Here is a 14,209-nt window from a genome sequence, read left to right on the forward strand (position 1 = left end):
ACTGTTATATGAACAAGAAATGTGCTGCTTATTGTATTAAGTCACTGAAAGGTGGGGATTTATTTGTTACAGCAGCGAGTCTTACTCTAATAAAAACAGTCCTTCAATGTCTTTGTGTGCAGATGTAAGAGAATAAAGCTGAATTTCAATGTGTTACTTTTTTTTATTGCATTTTCGGTTTTGGGGTACGTGTAAAGAACATGCAAGATTGTTGCATAGGTACACACATGGCAGTATGACTTGCTGCCTTCCTCCTCATCACCTATCTCTGGCATTTCTTCCCATGCAATCTCTCCCCAACTCCCCACCCCCTGCTGTCCCTCCACTATTTCCCCCCACAACAGACCCCAGTGTGTGATGCTCCCCTCCCTGTGTCTATGTGTTCTCATTGATCAACACCCACCTATGAGTGAGAACATGCGGTGTTTGATTTTCTGATCTTGTGTCAGTTTGCTGAGAATGATGGTTTCCAGGTTCATCCTTGTCCCTACAAAGGGCATGAACTCATCGTTTTTGATGGCTGCATAATATTCCATGGTGTATATGTGCCACATTTTCCCTATCCAGTCTATCATTGATGGGCATTTGGGTTGGTTCCAGGTCTTTGCTATTGTAAACTGTACTGCAATGAACATTCATGTGCATGTGTCCTTATAGTAGAACAATTTATAATCCTTTGGATATATACCCAGTAATGGGATTGCTGGATCAAATGGTATTTCTATTTCTAGGTCCCTGAGGAATCGCTACACTGTCTTCCACAATGGTTGAACTAATTTACACTCCCACCAACAGTGTAAAACTGTTCCTATTTCTCCACATCCTCTCCAGCATCTGTTGTCTCCAGATTTTTTAATGATCGCCATTCTAACTGGCGTGAGATGGTATCTCAATGTAGTTTTCATTTGCATTTCTCTAATGACCAGTAATGATGAGTATTTTTTCATATGTTTGTTGGCCTCATGTATGTCTTCTTTTGTAAAGTGTCTGCTTATATCCTTTGCCCACTTTTGAATGGGCTTGTTTGTTTTTTTCTTGTAAATCTGTTTTAGTTTTTGTAGATTCTGGATATCAGCCCTTTGTCAGATGGGTAGACTGTAAAAATTTTTTCCTATTCTCTTGGTTGCTGATTCACTCTAATGACTGTTTCTTTTGCCATGCAGAAGCTGTGGAGTTTGATTAGGTCCCATTTGTCTATTTTGGCTTTTGCTGCCAATGCTTTTGGTGTTTTGGTCATGAAGTCCTTGCCTATGCCTATATCCTGAATGGTTTTGCCTAGATTTTCTTCTAGGGTTTTTATGGTGCTAGGCCTCATGTTTAAGTCTTTAATCCATCTGGAGTTAATTTTAGTGTAAGGTGTCAGGAAGGGGTCCAGTTTCTGCTTTCTGCATATGGCTAGACAGTTTTCCCAACACCATTTATTAAACAGGGAATCTATTCCCCATCGCTTGTTTTTGTCAGGTTTGTCAAAGATCGGATGGTTGTAGATGTGTTGTATTGCCTCCGAGGCCTCTGTTCTGTTCCATTGGTCTATATCTCTGTTTTGGTACCAGTACCATGCTGTTTTGATTACTGTAGCCTTGTAGTATAGTTTGAAGTCCGGTAGTGTGATGCCTTCCGCTTTGTTCTTTTTGCTTAGAATTGACTTGGCTATGCGGGCTCTCTTTTGGTTCCATATGAAGTTTAAGGTGGTTTTTCCCAGTTCTGTGAAGAAGGTCTTTGGTAGCTTGATGGGGATAGCATTGAATCTGTAAATTACTTTGGGCAGTATGGCCATTTTCACGATATTGATTCTTCCTAACTATGAACATGGAATGTTTCTCCATCTGTTTGTGTCCTCTCTTATTCTGTTGAGCAGTGGTTTGTTGTTCTCCTTGAAGAGGTCCTTTACGTTCCTTGTTAGTTGAATTCCTAGGTATTTTATTCTCTTTGTAGCAATTGTGAATGGCAGTTCGTTCTTGATTTGGCTCTCTTTAAGTCTGTTATTGGTGAATAGGAATGCTTGTGACTTTTGCACATTGATTTTGTACCCTGAGACTTTGCTGAAGTTGCTTATCAGTTTCAGAAGATTTTGGTCTGAGATGATGGGGTCTTCTAGATATACAATCCTGTCGTCTGCAAATAGAGACAGTTTGACTTCCTCTTTTCCTAATTGAATACCCTTTATTTCTTTTTCTTGCCTGATTGCTCTGGCTAGAACTTCCAGTACTGTATTGAATAGGAGTGGTGAGAGAGGGCATCCTTGTCTAGTGCCAGATTTCAAAGGGAATGCTTCCAGTTTTTGCCCATTCAGTATGATATCGGCTGTTGGTTTGTTGTAAATAGCTTTTATTATTTTGAGATATGTTTCATTGATACCTAGTTTAGTGAGGGTTTTTAGCATAAAGGGCTGTTGAATTTTGGCAAAGGCTTTCTCTGAATCAATTGAGATAATCATGTAGTTTTTGTCTTTGTTTCTGTTTATGTGGTGAATAAAGTTTATAGACTTGTGTATGTTGAACCAGCCTTGCATCCCCAGGATGAATCCTACTTGATCATGGTGGATAAGCTTTTTGATGTGCTGTTGCAATTGATTTGCCAGTATTTAATTGAAGATTTTTGCATCTATGTTCATCATGGATATTGGCCTGTAGTTTTCTTTTCTTGCTGAGTCTCTGTCGGGTTTTGGTATCAGGATGATGTTGGTCTCATAAAATGATTTGGGAAGGATTCCCTCTTTTTGGATTATTTGGAATAGTTTCAGAAGGAATGGTACCAGCTCCTCTTTGTGTCTGGTAGAATTTGGCTGTGAACCCATCTGGACCTGGGCTTTTTTTGGGTGGTAGGTTCTTAATTGCTGCCTCAACTTCAGACCTTGTTATTGGTCTATTCAGGGTTTCAACTTCTTCCTGGTTTAGGCTTGGGAGGATACAAGTGTCCAGGAATTTATCCATTTCGTCCAGGTTTACTAGTTTATGTGCATAGAGTTGTTTGTGATAATCTCTGATGATGGTTTGTATTTCTGTGGAATTTGTGGTGATATCCCCTTTATCGTTTTTTATTGCATCTATTTGATTATTCTCTCTTTTCTTTTTTATTATTCTGGCTAGTGGGGTCTGTCTATTTTGTTGATCTGTTCGAAAAATCAGCTCCTGGATTTATTGATTTTTGGAAGGGTTTTTTTGTGTCTCTATCTCCTTCAGTTCTGCTCTGATCTTAGTTATTCCTTGTCTTCTGCTAGCTTTTGAGTTTTTTTGATCTTGCTCCTCTAGTTCTTTCAATTTTCATGACAGGGTGTCGATTTTAGATCTCTCCTTGCTTCTCGTGTGGGCACTTATTGCTATATATTTTCCCCTAGAGACTGCTTTAAATGTGTCCCAGAGATTCTGGTATGTTGTGTCTTCATTCTCGTTGGTTTTGAGGAACATCTTTATTTCTGCCTTCATTTCATTGTTTATCCAGTCAACATTCAAGAGCCAGTTGTTCAGTATCCATGAAGCTGTGTGGTTCTGAGTTAGTTTCTGAATTCTGAGTTCTAACTTGATTGCACTGTGGTCTGAGAGACTGTTTGTTATGGTTTCCGTTCTTTTGCATTTGCTGAGGAGTGATTTACTTCCAATTATGTGGTCAATTTTAGAATAGGTGTGATGTGATGCTGAGAAGAATGTATATTCTGTGGATTTGGGGTGGAGAGTTCTGTAAATGTCTATTAGGTTTGCTTGGTCCAGGTCCAAGTTCAAGTCCTGGATATCCTTGTTAATTTTCTGTCTCGTTGATCTGTCTAATATTGACAATGGTGTGTTAAAGTCTCCCACTATTATTGTGTGGGAGTCTAAGTCTCTTTGTAAGTCATTAAGAACTTGCCTTATGTATCTGGGTCTCCTGTATTGGGTGTGTATATATTTAGGATCGTTAGCTCTTCTTGTTGCATTGATCCTTTTACCATTATGCCATGTCCTTCTTTGTCTCTTTTGATCTTTGTTGGTTTAAAGTCTATTTTATCAGAGAAGAGAATTGCAACTCCTGCTTTTTTTTTGCTCTTCATTTGCTTGGTAAATCTTCCTCCATCCCTTTATTTTGAGCCTTTGTGTATCCTTGCATGTGAGATGGGTTTCCTGGATACAGCACACTGATGGGTTTTGGCTTTTTATCCAATTTGCCAGTCTGTGTCTTTTGATTGGGGCATTTAGCCCATTTACATTTAGGGTTAATATTGTTATGTGTGAATTTGATCCTGTCATTTTGATGCTAGCTGGCTGTTTTGCCTGTTAGTTGATACAGTTTCTTCATTGTGTTGATGCTCTTTACCATTTGGTATGTATTTGGAGTGGCTAGTACTAGTTGTTCCTTTCTAGGTTTACTGCCTCTTTCAGGTGCTCTTGTAAAGCAGGCCTGGTGGTGATGAAATCTTAGTACTTGCTTGTTCGCAAAGGATTTTATTTTTCCTTCACTTATGAAGCTTAGTTTGGGTGGATATGAAATTCTGGGTTGAAAGTTCTTTTCTTTAAGGATGTTGAATATTGGCCCCCACTCTCTTCTGGCTTGTAGGGTTTCTGCTGAGAGATCCGCTGTGAGTCTGATGGGCTTCCCTTTGTGGGTAACCTGAGCTTTCTCTCTGGCTGCCCTTAGCATTTTCTCCTTCATTTCAACCCTGGTGAATCTGACGATTATGTCCCTTGGGGTTGCTCTTCTTGAGGAATATCTTTGTGGTGTTCTCTGTATCTCCTGGACTTGAATATTGGCCTGCCTTGCTAGGTTGGGGAAGTTTTCCTGGATAATATCCTGAAGAGTATTTTCCAGCTTGAATTCATTCTCTCCATCACATTCAGGTACACCTATCAAACGTAGATTAGGTCTTTTCACATAGTCCCATATTTCTTGTTGACTTTGTTCATTCCTTTTTACCCTGTTTTCTCTAATCTTGCCTTTTCGCTTTATTTCATTGAGTTGATCTTCGACCTCTGATATCCTTTCTTCTGCTTCGTCAATTCAGCTGTTGAAACTTGTGTATCCTTCGCGAAATTCTCATGTTGTGTTTTTCAGCTCCATCAATTCACTTACATTCCTCTCTAAGTTGTTTATTCTCATTAGCATTTCATCAAATCTTTTCTCAAGGTTCTTAGTTTCTTTGCATTGGGTTAGAACATCTTCTTTTATCACACAGAAGTTTCTTATTACCCACCTTCTGAAGCCTGATTCTGTCAATTCATCACACTCATTCTCCATCCAGCAGGTTCTCTTCCTGGTGAGGAGTTGTGTCCCTTGTAGGAGGAGAGGCATTCTGGTTTTGGGTGTTTTCATCCTTTTTGCGCTGGTTTCTTCCCATCTTTGTGGATTTATCTACCTGTCATCTTTGTAGTTGCTGACTTTCAGATTGGGTCTCTGAGTGGACATCCTGTTTGTTGATGATGAAGTTATTTCTTTCTGTTTCTTAGTTTTCCTTCTAACAGTCTGGCCCCTCTGCTGTAGGACTGCTGAGGTCCACTCCAGGCCCTGCTTGCCTGGGGATCACCTGCAGCAGCTGCAGAACAGTAAGGGTTGCTGCCAGTTTCTTCTTCTGCTATTTTTGTCCCAGAAGGATACCCACCAGATGTCAGTCTGAGCTCTCCTTTATGAGGTGACTCTTTGGATATACAGGGGTCAGGGAGCTGCTTGAGGAGACAGTCTGTCCTTTATAGGAGCTCAAGTGCTGAGCTGTGAGCTCCGATATTCATTCAGAGCTGCTGGGCATGTATATTTAAGTCTGCTGCAGCAGAACTCATAAACCCTTTTTTTTTTCCCCAGGTGCTCTGTCCTGGGGAGTTAGGGCTTTATTTATGAGTTCCTTTTGTGCTGCTGCCTTTTGTCAGGGCTGCCCTACCCAGTGAGGAGGCAGCCTAGTCCCTGTCTGCCTGCAGAGGCTTTGCTGAGCTCCTGTGGGCTCCGCCCAGCTGCCGTGTGAACTTCCCTGCAGTCCTGTTTATACGGGTGTAGTTAGAACTGCCTCAGCAATGGCAGACTCTCTCTGTAATGGCGGGTTGCCTCGGCAATGGCAGGCTGCCTCAGCAATGGCAGACTACCTCTGTAGTCGTGTATTGCCTCAGTAATAGCGGACACCCCTCCCCCACAGAGCTGGACCGTCGCGGGTTCAGCTGTGCTTGCTGTGAAACTCAATCCAGAGTGTTTCCGATTGCTGTTTTTTTGTGGAGGTGGGACCAGCCGAGCCTGATCACCTGGCTCCCTGCCTCAGAGCCCTTTTTTTTTTTTTAGTTGAACAGTCAACTCTCTCCCAAGTGTTCCAGTTGCCTGTTGAAAACATGTGATTTCCCGTGCGGCAACCCACTGCGCTGACTGAAACAGCGGCGCTGAGATTTGTGGCGCTTTTTTGCCCAGGAATCTCCTGGCCTGCTCCCTGTTTCAGTCCCCTTTTTTATCAGATGAATGGGTGACTCTGCCTTCCCAGAGCTCCAATAGCCAGCTAAAATGGTGCCTGGACCCATGTATTTTGTACAGAGAACCGCCGTGCCAAGGTGCCAGCAAAACAGCCATGCTGGCCAAAGTAGCCGCGCCGGCAAAAACAGCCGCGCCGGCCAAACCAGCCACACTGGCCACCCGTGGGGCTCTTCTGCTTGGGAATCTCCTGGTCTGTGGGCAATAAAAATCCGTCTAGAAATGCGGTGTCCACTCACCCTCTGTGCTTTCACTGAGAGCTGCAATCCTGAGCTGCTCCTAATCAGCCATCTTGGATCCCTCTCTCAAGAAGTCTTACTTTTTATGGTTCATCTCACACACTCCCATCTTCCTTGTAACATAGCAAAATGTTATTTCTCTGTTATTAACAACTACAGTGATACCTAAATTTATTTTTGGAATATCTAGAATTATTAATAATGTCTTCTGAAAAAGCAGTGATTTTGAGAGAAAGAAATGCAAATTTAATGGGAAAGAATTTTCTTCTGGAGCCTCAAATTGCCATTATTAAAATCATTAATCTCAAGGAAATGCAATGAGAGGTGAACAAATAGAACTTAACCAGCCATACTCTCGTCCTGTCTCAATTATCCTTTCTCTAGACATCTCAAAATCTCTGATCCATTAAAAAATTTTATTAACACTATCTGATAACCTCTACACAATTACCCTTCATCAGATCATTTATCAGGCAACTCCTTAAAAATGAAAAACTCCTGATGTTCCAAAGGCATTATTGCAATGATAAAATTTCAGATGATACGGCAAAAATATGAAGGAAGAAATTCTGGAAATACACCTGCCTAATATCTCTGTCAAACCATACAATGAAGGTGACATCATTCTTTATTACTATTCTTCAGGCTGATTCTGATTTCATTTAAGCTTTGTATCACCCCACCAATTCAGATCCCTATATATTCAATAACTGGATTGAAAAGAAATAAACTGGCATCAATTGATGGAAAGTCTTTATTTCTTCTTCATTAATGAACCCCATCCTAGTAATTAGAACAAACAAAATTAGGTTTTGGGAACTGTATGCAACCCTAAGGCTTACCTTGTACAATGTGCTGCAGAAAAAAAAAGGTATCAGATATGCCACCAACTCTCTAAAAACTCAACATTAATGAAAATACCAACATGTAATCTCTATGACAAACTGAGACTTTTCTTTTGAGTGCCAGACCTACATGTCTAACTAGCCACTGGCCTTTTCTTATTACAGTGTTCTACAGGCATCTGACAACACTCAATATGTCCAAAATTGATACCATCTCCCTCCTTCAACACCAACTCTGCATCATTCACACATCCCTGATCTTGTCAAATGGCCCCAAGATATTTCTAACTGCCAAAATCAGAAACTTGAAATTCACTATTCTCTTTTCACTATTACCTACACACACACACACACACACACACACACACACATTTCCCAGCCTTATAGATTATAACATTAATAAATATCTCTCAAATTGAATCTCCTCTCTGCACTCCTACTATGTCAGACAACATACCATCTTTCACCTGATTTAGGCAACATTCTAAAACCATAACCCCATTGCTTGCAAAGTTCTTTCTAAAGCACATGCCTTTTACCCTGTTACCCTTTAACAGAAACTGGAGGACTCCAGGATAACACTGTATATCCTTGGTATTCAGGTCATTTATTTTCTGATCCCAGTGATTTGCTCTGCATCTGTCTCTTACCACTTTCTCATACATGCTCTGCATCCCAGCCTTATTAAAATCAATAGCAAATCAAATAAAGAATAAATTCAAAACTAAATCTACTAGGAATTCTTTGTACACCCTACGCTGTTTTAGGTTTCCATATTTTCATGTTACAATCATTCTGTCTGCCTGGAATGTCTTTTCCCTCCCCCATCTGTTTGGCTAACACTTATTGGTAACTACAGACTCAGTTAAAACATTACCTCGATGCTTCTTTGATCCACCCACAAATGAGAGGTGCCCTCCTCTGTACATGTACATCATGAGATGCATAACTTACCTGGCACTAACAACACTAATGCAATTGTTGATTAATATAATAATCACTCTTTCTAAAATCTTGTTTAGCCCTCCATTTTTAGCACTTGAAAAAGTTCCTGGCATAAGATATACCATAAAATAAATCAATTGTATTTGTAACTTTAAAAATCAGATTTAAAATAAATCTCATTTTGTTTTATTATCATTGGTTTTTGGTTCGGTTTTGCTTTGTTTGGTAAAAGTGGTGAGGGTGTCTTCAGATGACAGTAACTACATTAGTCACAGATATATTACAATTTTACCTGGTGACGATTTGTGCACCTTACATCAACAAAATGTTATAATTGCCTTGACTATTTCTAGAAAATTCCAAGACAACCTTTTAATTACTGAAGGCTCATGTTTCTAAAATAGGTAAAATTACACCCCTTGGTATAATTCAGTTGGATTAAAAGAAAAGCCCACTTTCATTCCCTGTGTGTAAAAAGGTTTATCCAGAAAATATTTTGAAAAAAAAAAAAAAAGAAGACATTGAGGAACAAATTAAATGATACATAAAAGAATATGAATCATCAAATGGCATGTCTTCTCTGATTTCACAGTATCATACATGAAAGTACATGTGAGGAAGGAGAAATGTGACAATGAAAGCTTATTGTCATCCTCTGGTTTTTCATTTGAAGCATTATGAGCACACACTACAACTGTGTTTCTTAATGAAGAAGCAGCAGTTTCTCATAGAAAAAAAAGCTTGTTAAAATGTATGTGTGTACCTTACCTCACACAGGAAGTCAGTGTGATCAAGGAATATTTCACCTCTTTTCTTTACCTTATTTTGTTTTTTTGAAGAAAAAAATTATTTTTAAACAGTAAAAACAAAACACATGCATTTTTCTCCATGAATAAAAATGACTTTATTGATTTAAAAAAATAAAAAGAAAATGAAAGAAAAATGTAATATTAACCCATCATTCTAAAAATGTTTTAAATCAGCATATTCTGAGTAACACTTGAACATAGATGAACAGGGAATTTACTGCATCATGTGACTTTTAGGTGCCAGATCTTATATTTTTTATCCTTGTGCATTAGTCCGTTCTCACGCTGCTATGAAGAACTGCCTGAGACTGGGTAACTTATAAAGGAAAGAGGTTTAATTGACTCACAGTTCTGCATGACTGGGGAGGCCTTGGGAAACATATAATGATGGCAGAAGGGAAAAAAAACACATCCTTCTTCATATGGAGGCAGGAAGGAGAAGTGCGGGGCCAAGGGTTGAAAATCTCCTTATAAAACCATGAGGTCTCATGAGAACTTACTCACTATAATGAGAACAGCATGGGGGGACTGCCCCCATGATCTAACCAGCTCCCATGAGGTCCCTTCCCCAATGTGGGGATTAAAATTCAGATTACAATTCAAGATGAGATTTGGGTGGGGACACAGAGCCAGATCATATTACCTTGGTTGACTAACACATAGTAGGCACTAGATCTGTTTTTGTGGAATGCTTTATTGAATGGTTTTGTTTAGTGAATGAATTAATGATGATTAACAAGAAAATAAGTTAATCAGGAGTACAGCATCCGCATTATATATGTAAATATTTAAAATTTAAAGGAGAAAGTATATTCAGTTCTTAGGTATTAAAATAGCTTATATGAAGGAAGTCTTTTGGTTGGAGAAGGTAGAAAAGGCATAGTAGGGAAAGTTAGGGAAGGAATTCTGGAAGTGTTGTGGATTATAATCTGCTTTCAGAAGGAGAATTGGGAAACTGCTGGCAGAAAAAAGAAAGTGGTGGCAAATGTTGAACTGACTCAGACATACCAGAAGACAGAAATTTAGGAGAAAAGACTTGGAAAGGATTCTTTCTTCCTAGAGAAATCAAAGCCAAAGGTGTTAGTAAAATTGAGTAATCATTTATGAGTTTTGCCATCAAAATGCCCTAGAAAATGGAGAATCAATGCAAAGCCAAGAAATGTTTTAGTCCACATTAAAATCATGGGAGCATTCAAAGATGAGGTTTCTGAGCTACTCAATAATCTTTTTATTTGTCTCTGATTAGGGCCTTCTTGCAGTTCCAGTTCCAAAGAGTTAGCATTTTTTCTCATGACACCTATACTATCCTTCTCTCCTTACTGTCAGCACAAATCCCTGCCAAAAGTGTTACTGAAAAAAGCAGAAGCCATAAGAAACATGATAGTCTTGGTTTTAATTTATATGAAGTTATGAGGTACAAGTGCCATTTCTTTACATGCATCAATTGTATAATAGTCAGGGCTTTTAGGGTAACTGTGAGCTGAATAACATGTATTGTACTCATTAAGAATTTCTCATCATCCATCTTCTCCCATGCCCTCACCTTCCCAAGTCTCCAATGTCTATCATTCCACTCTCTACATCGATGTGCACACATTTGTAACAACCACTTATGAGTAAGAATATGTAATATTTGTCTTTCTGTGTCTGACTTGATTCACTTAAGATAATGGATTCCAGTTCTATCCAAGTTACTGCAAAAGACCTGATTTCATTTTTTTTATGGCTGAGTAGCATCCCATTGTGTATATATGCCACATTTTCTTTATCTAGTCATCCACTGATCCACAATTAGATTGATTCTATATCTTTGCAATTGTGAATAGTGCTGCAATAAACATACGAGTGCAGGTATCTTATTGGTATAAAGATTTATTTTATTTTGGATACATACCTAGTAGTGGGATTGCCAGATCAAATCATAGTTCTATTTTGAGTTGTTTGGCAAATCTACATATTGTTTCCATTTGCGGTTGTACTAACCTACATTCCCACCAACAGTGTACAAGAGTTCCCTTTTCTCCATATCCTTACCAACATCTGTTATTTTTTGTCTTTTTAATAGACATTCTGATTGTTGTGAGATGATATCTCATTGAAGTTTTAATATGCATTTCTCTGATGATTAGTGATGTCAAGCATTTTTTCATATACTGTTGGCCATTTGTATGTATTCTTTTAGAAAATGTCTATTCATGTCCTTTGCCCACTTTTTAATGGAGTTGTTTTTTTGTTTTTGTTGAATTGCGTGCCTTATAAATTCTTGATATTAGTCCTCTGTTGAATAGTTTGCAAATATTCTCCTCCATTCTTCAAGTCATCTGTTAACTCTGTTAATTCTTTCTTTTGCTGTACAGAAGCTTTTTAGTTTAATTAAGTTCCATTTGTCTGTTGTTTTCATTGCCTCAGCTTTTAGGGTCTTTGTCATGAATTCTTTGCCTAGACCAATGTCCAGAAGAGTTTTTCCTAGATTTTCTTCTAGTATTTTTATAGCTTCAAGTCTTATGTTTCAGCCTTTAACCCATCTTGAGTTGATTTTTGTATATGACAAGAGATAGGGGGTCCTGTTTCATTCTTCTGCATATGCCAATCCAATTATCCCAACACCATTTATTGAAAAAGCTCGCCTTTCCCCAATGTATGCTTTTATTGGCTTTATCAAAAATCAGTTGCCTGTAAAAATGTGGCTTTATTTCTGTATTCTCTATTCTGTTCCATTGATCAATTTTTTATACCAGTACTGTGCTGTTTTGGTTACTATAGCTTCATAATACAACTTGAAGTCAGGCAATGTGATGTCTCCAGCTTTATTCTTTTTGATAAGATTACTTTCGCTCTTTGGGGTCTTTTCAGTTCCATATGAATTTTAGAATCATTTTTCTAATTCTGTAAAAAATGACACTGGTATTTTGATAAGAGTGGCATTCAATCTGTAGATTGCTTTGGGTGAAATGGTCATAGAAACATGACAGCCTTCAGTTTCTCTTCTCTCGCATCCGCCTCCATACCAACCCACTATGGCACTGGGTTCTTGACTGCACCTCTATCAACTCAGAGAATTAAGCATTTTCTCCTTCCTAATCACATATTTGTTCCAATAACGCACATTGAAGTAAATTCTAAATTTTTGCTATTACTAACGATGTCTTCCACTAATCCCTTTGTGTTCTTGAACTCGTCTGGCATTACCTATTATTAGCTAAATTAGTTAATTTGATCTCTCACCAACTTTTACTGTACAAACTTTGAAAAAGTTGAGCTGCCATGCTGTCTAGGTCAGAGAAAAAAAGACGTATCAGCAGTTCTAACTTTTCCCAGTGATACATTTACTGATCTCACCTTTACAGAGACCTCACTGGCATGACTGATTATTCAGCAAAGTTTGCTGATGTTACTTAGATGTGGTCGATATAGGGTAATGCGAACAGATAGCTGAATATGAAGAGCCTAATACTTGCTCTGTAAGTTGTTCATGGTATTATGAGAACGTTTGTTCTCCTAAAAGCTCAGGATGCCAACTCCTTCTTAATAAAACATTAGTTTAGCTCTATTGGGTTGCAATTAACCTCTTTGTCATGGACTGTCTAATCTTAAAAATAAAAAGAAGTCACAGAAGCAGTTAAATCAATCTATTAGACTGCAACACAAGATTCTAATCTATAAGAAAAAAGCTTAGGTAAACAATTATACTCTTGGCCAAAGAGACTACATAGTATAATTACTCATATTTCATCTGTTGTTTCTTCTCTAAAGAAAACCATTGGCTTCCACAAGAAGAAGCTTGCTATTTTGGCTGTTATTTTTTATTCTACAAGAATTTTTTGTCTCAATTATTGGCAAGAAGATGCCATAACTATTTGGCACAAGATATTTCACATGTAATTATCTTGGCAGTTTTGGAGTCTGTTTGAAAACACTGTACAGTATAAATGGGCAGAGATTTAGGCCATCTCTTTTAGAACACATACAGATAATGAACAGAATGGATTTCTTGGCTGTAATCTTCCTCTTTGTAGTATTACAAATAATGTATCACGTACCACTGACTGATTATCTGAACAACGATATCAAGACCTCAATACCAGGAACAAAAGATAACAAGAACACTTTGCCCCCTTAGTTTATTATCCGTTAGTTCATTTGTTTCAAAGCAGTATAAATCTGTCTGAATGAGCATATTGTCAACCTGTGCTTCATTTCTGTGGGGAAAAAGGAAAGCAGGGGATTTAGGCAGTTAAACCTCAACACTAAGTCTCCACTGAGAAGGACAGGGCAGCATGGGTACAATAGAGAGACCGTGGGATTTGAAATCAGTCAGATGTTGAGTGTCAGAATCTTCAACAGTAAACTGGAGATAACAATACTAATTTCAAAATTATAGAAATGACCAATAATAAATATAAAGTTCTTGGTATATATTAACTACTCCATCAACACTGGTTTCCTTCTCTTTCGATGGTTTTTGCAACTATCCATCATGGTATCATCAAAGGTATTATTGACATCACCCAATACCAGTCAGTTTAAAGACAAAACAGAATAAAAGTTTGGTAATCATAGATTGATTACAAGGAAGAGGTGCATTGAAATTCGTTGGCTGCCATCACACGTTATGGTTATTGTCCCAGATATGATTCAGAAATAAAATTCAGAATGAGTCCATTTATTCAAGTCTTTCAACCATATGTCTAAGTTTCTTGGCAAAAATACTGATACAAGTAGCAGATTGATATTAATTTTGGTCAATTTCGGCAAATGCTCAAAGAACTTGGACACTTGCTCCAATCACATGGCCCCTTTTCATGTTAAGAAGGTAGAAAGTCCTTGCTCTGGGATTACATTTCAATTTTGCCAGTGTGTAGATTCACTTGCCTGTGCAGAATGCTAAAATGCTATTTCTTGTTTGCTGGCAGAATTTTTAATAAATGAAGTATTTCTTCAAAATTTTGCAAACACTTTTGTA

The 14,209-nt window shown here is 38.2% G+C and overlaps 1 protein-coding gene across 1 annotated transcript in view; it reads right to left on the reverse strand.

The window, feature by feature from the left end:
* The window catches only part of KCNH5 (potassium voltage-gated channel subfamily H member 5), a 357,848-nt gene that overhangs the window by 295,327 nt on the left and 48,312 nt on the right, over nucleotides 1-14,209 (reverse strand). The gene's annotated exons all lie outside the window — the stretch shown is intronic.

The sequence above is a fragment of the Aotus nancymaae genome, unplaced genomic scaffold (assembly GCF_030222135.1).
Source record: "Aotus nancymaae isolate 86718 unplaced genomic scaffold, 86718_ANA_hifiasm-v0.15.2.pri h1tg000011l, whole genome shotgun sequence".
In the NCBI taxonomy this organism is placed as follows: Eukaryota; Metazoa; Chordata; class Mammalia; order Primates; family Aotidae; genus Aotus; species Aotus nancymaae.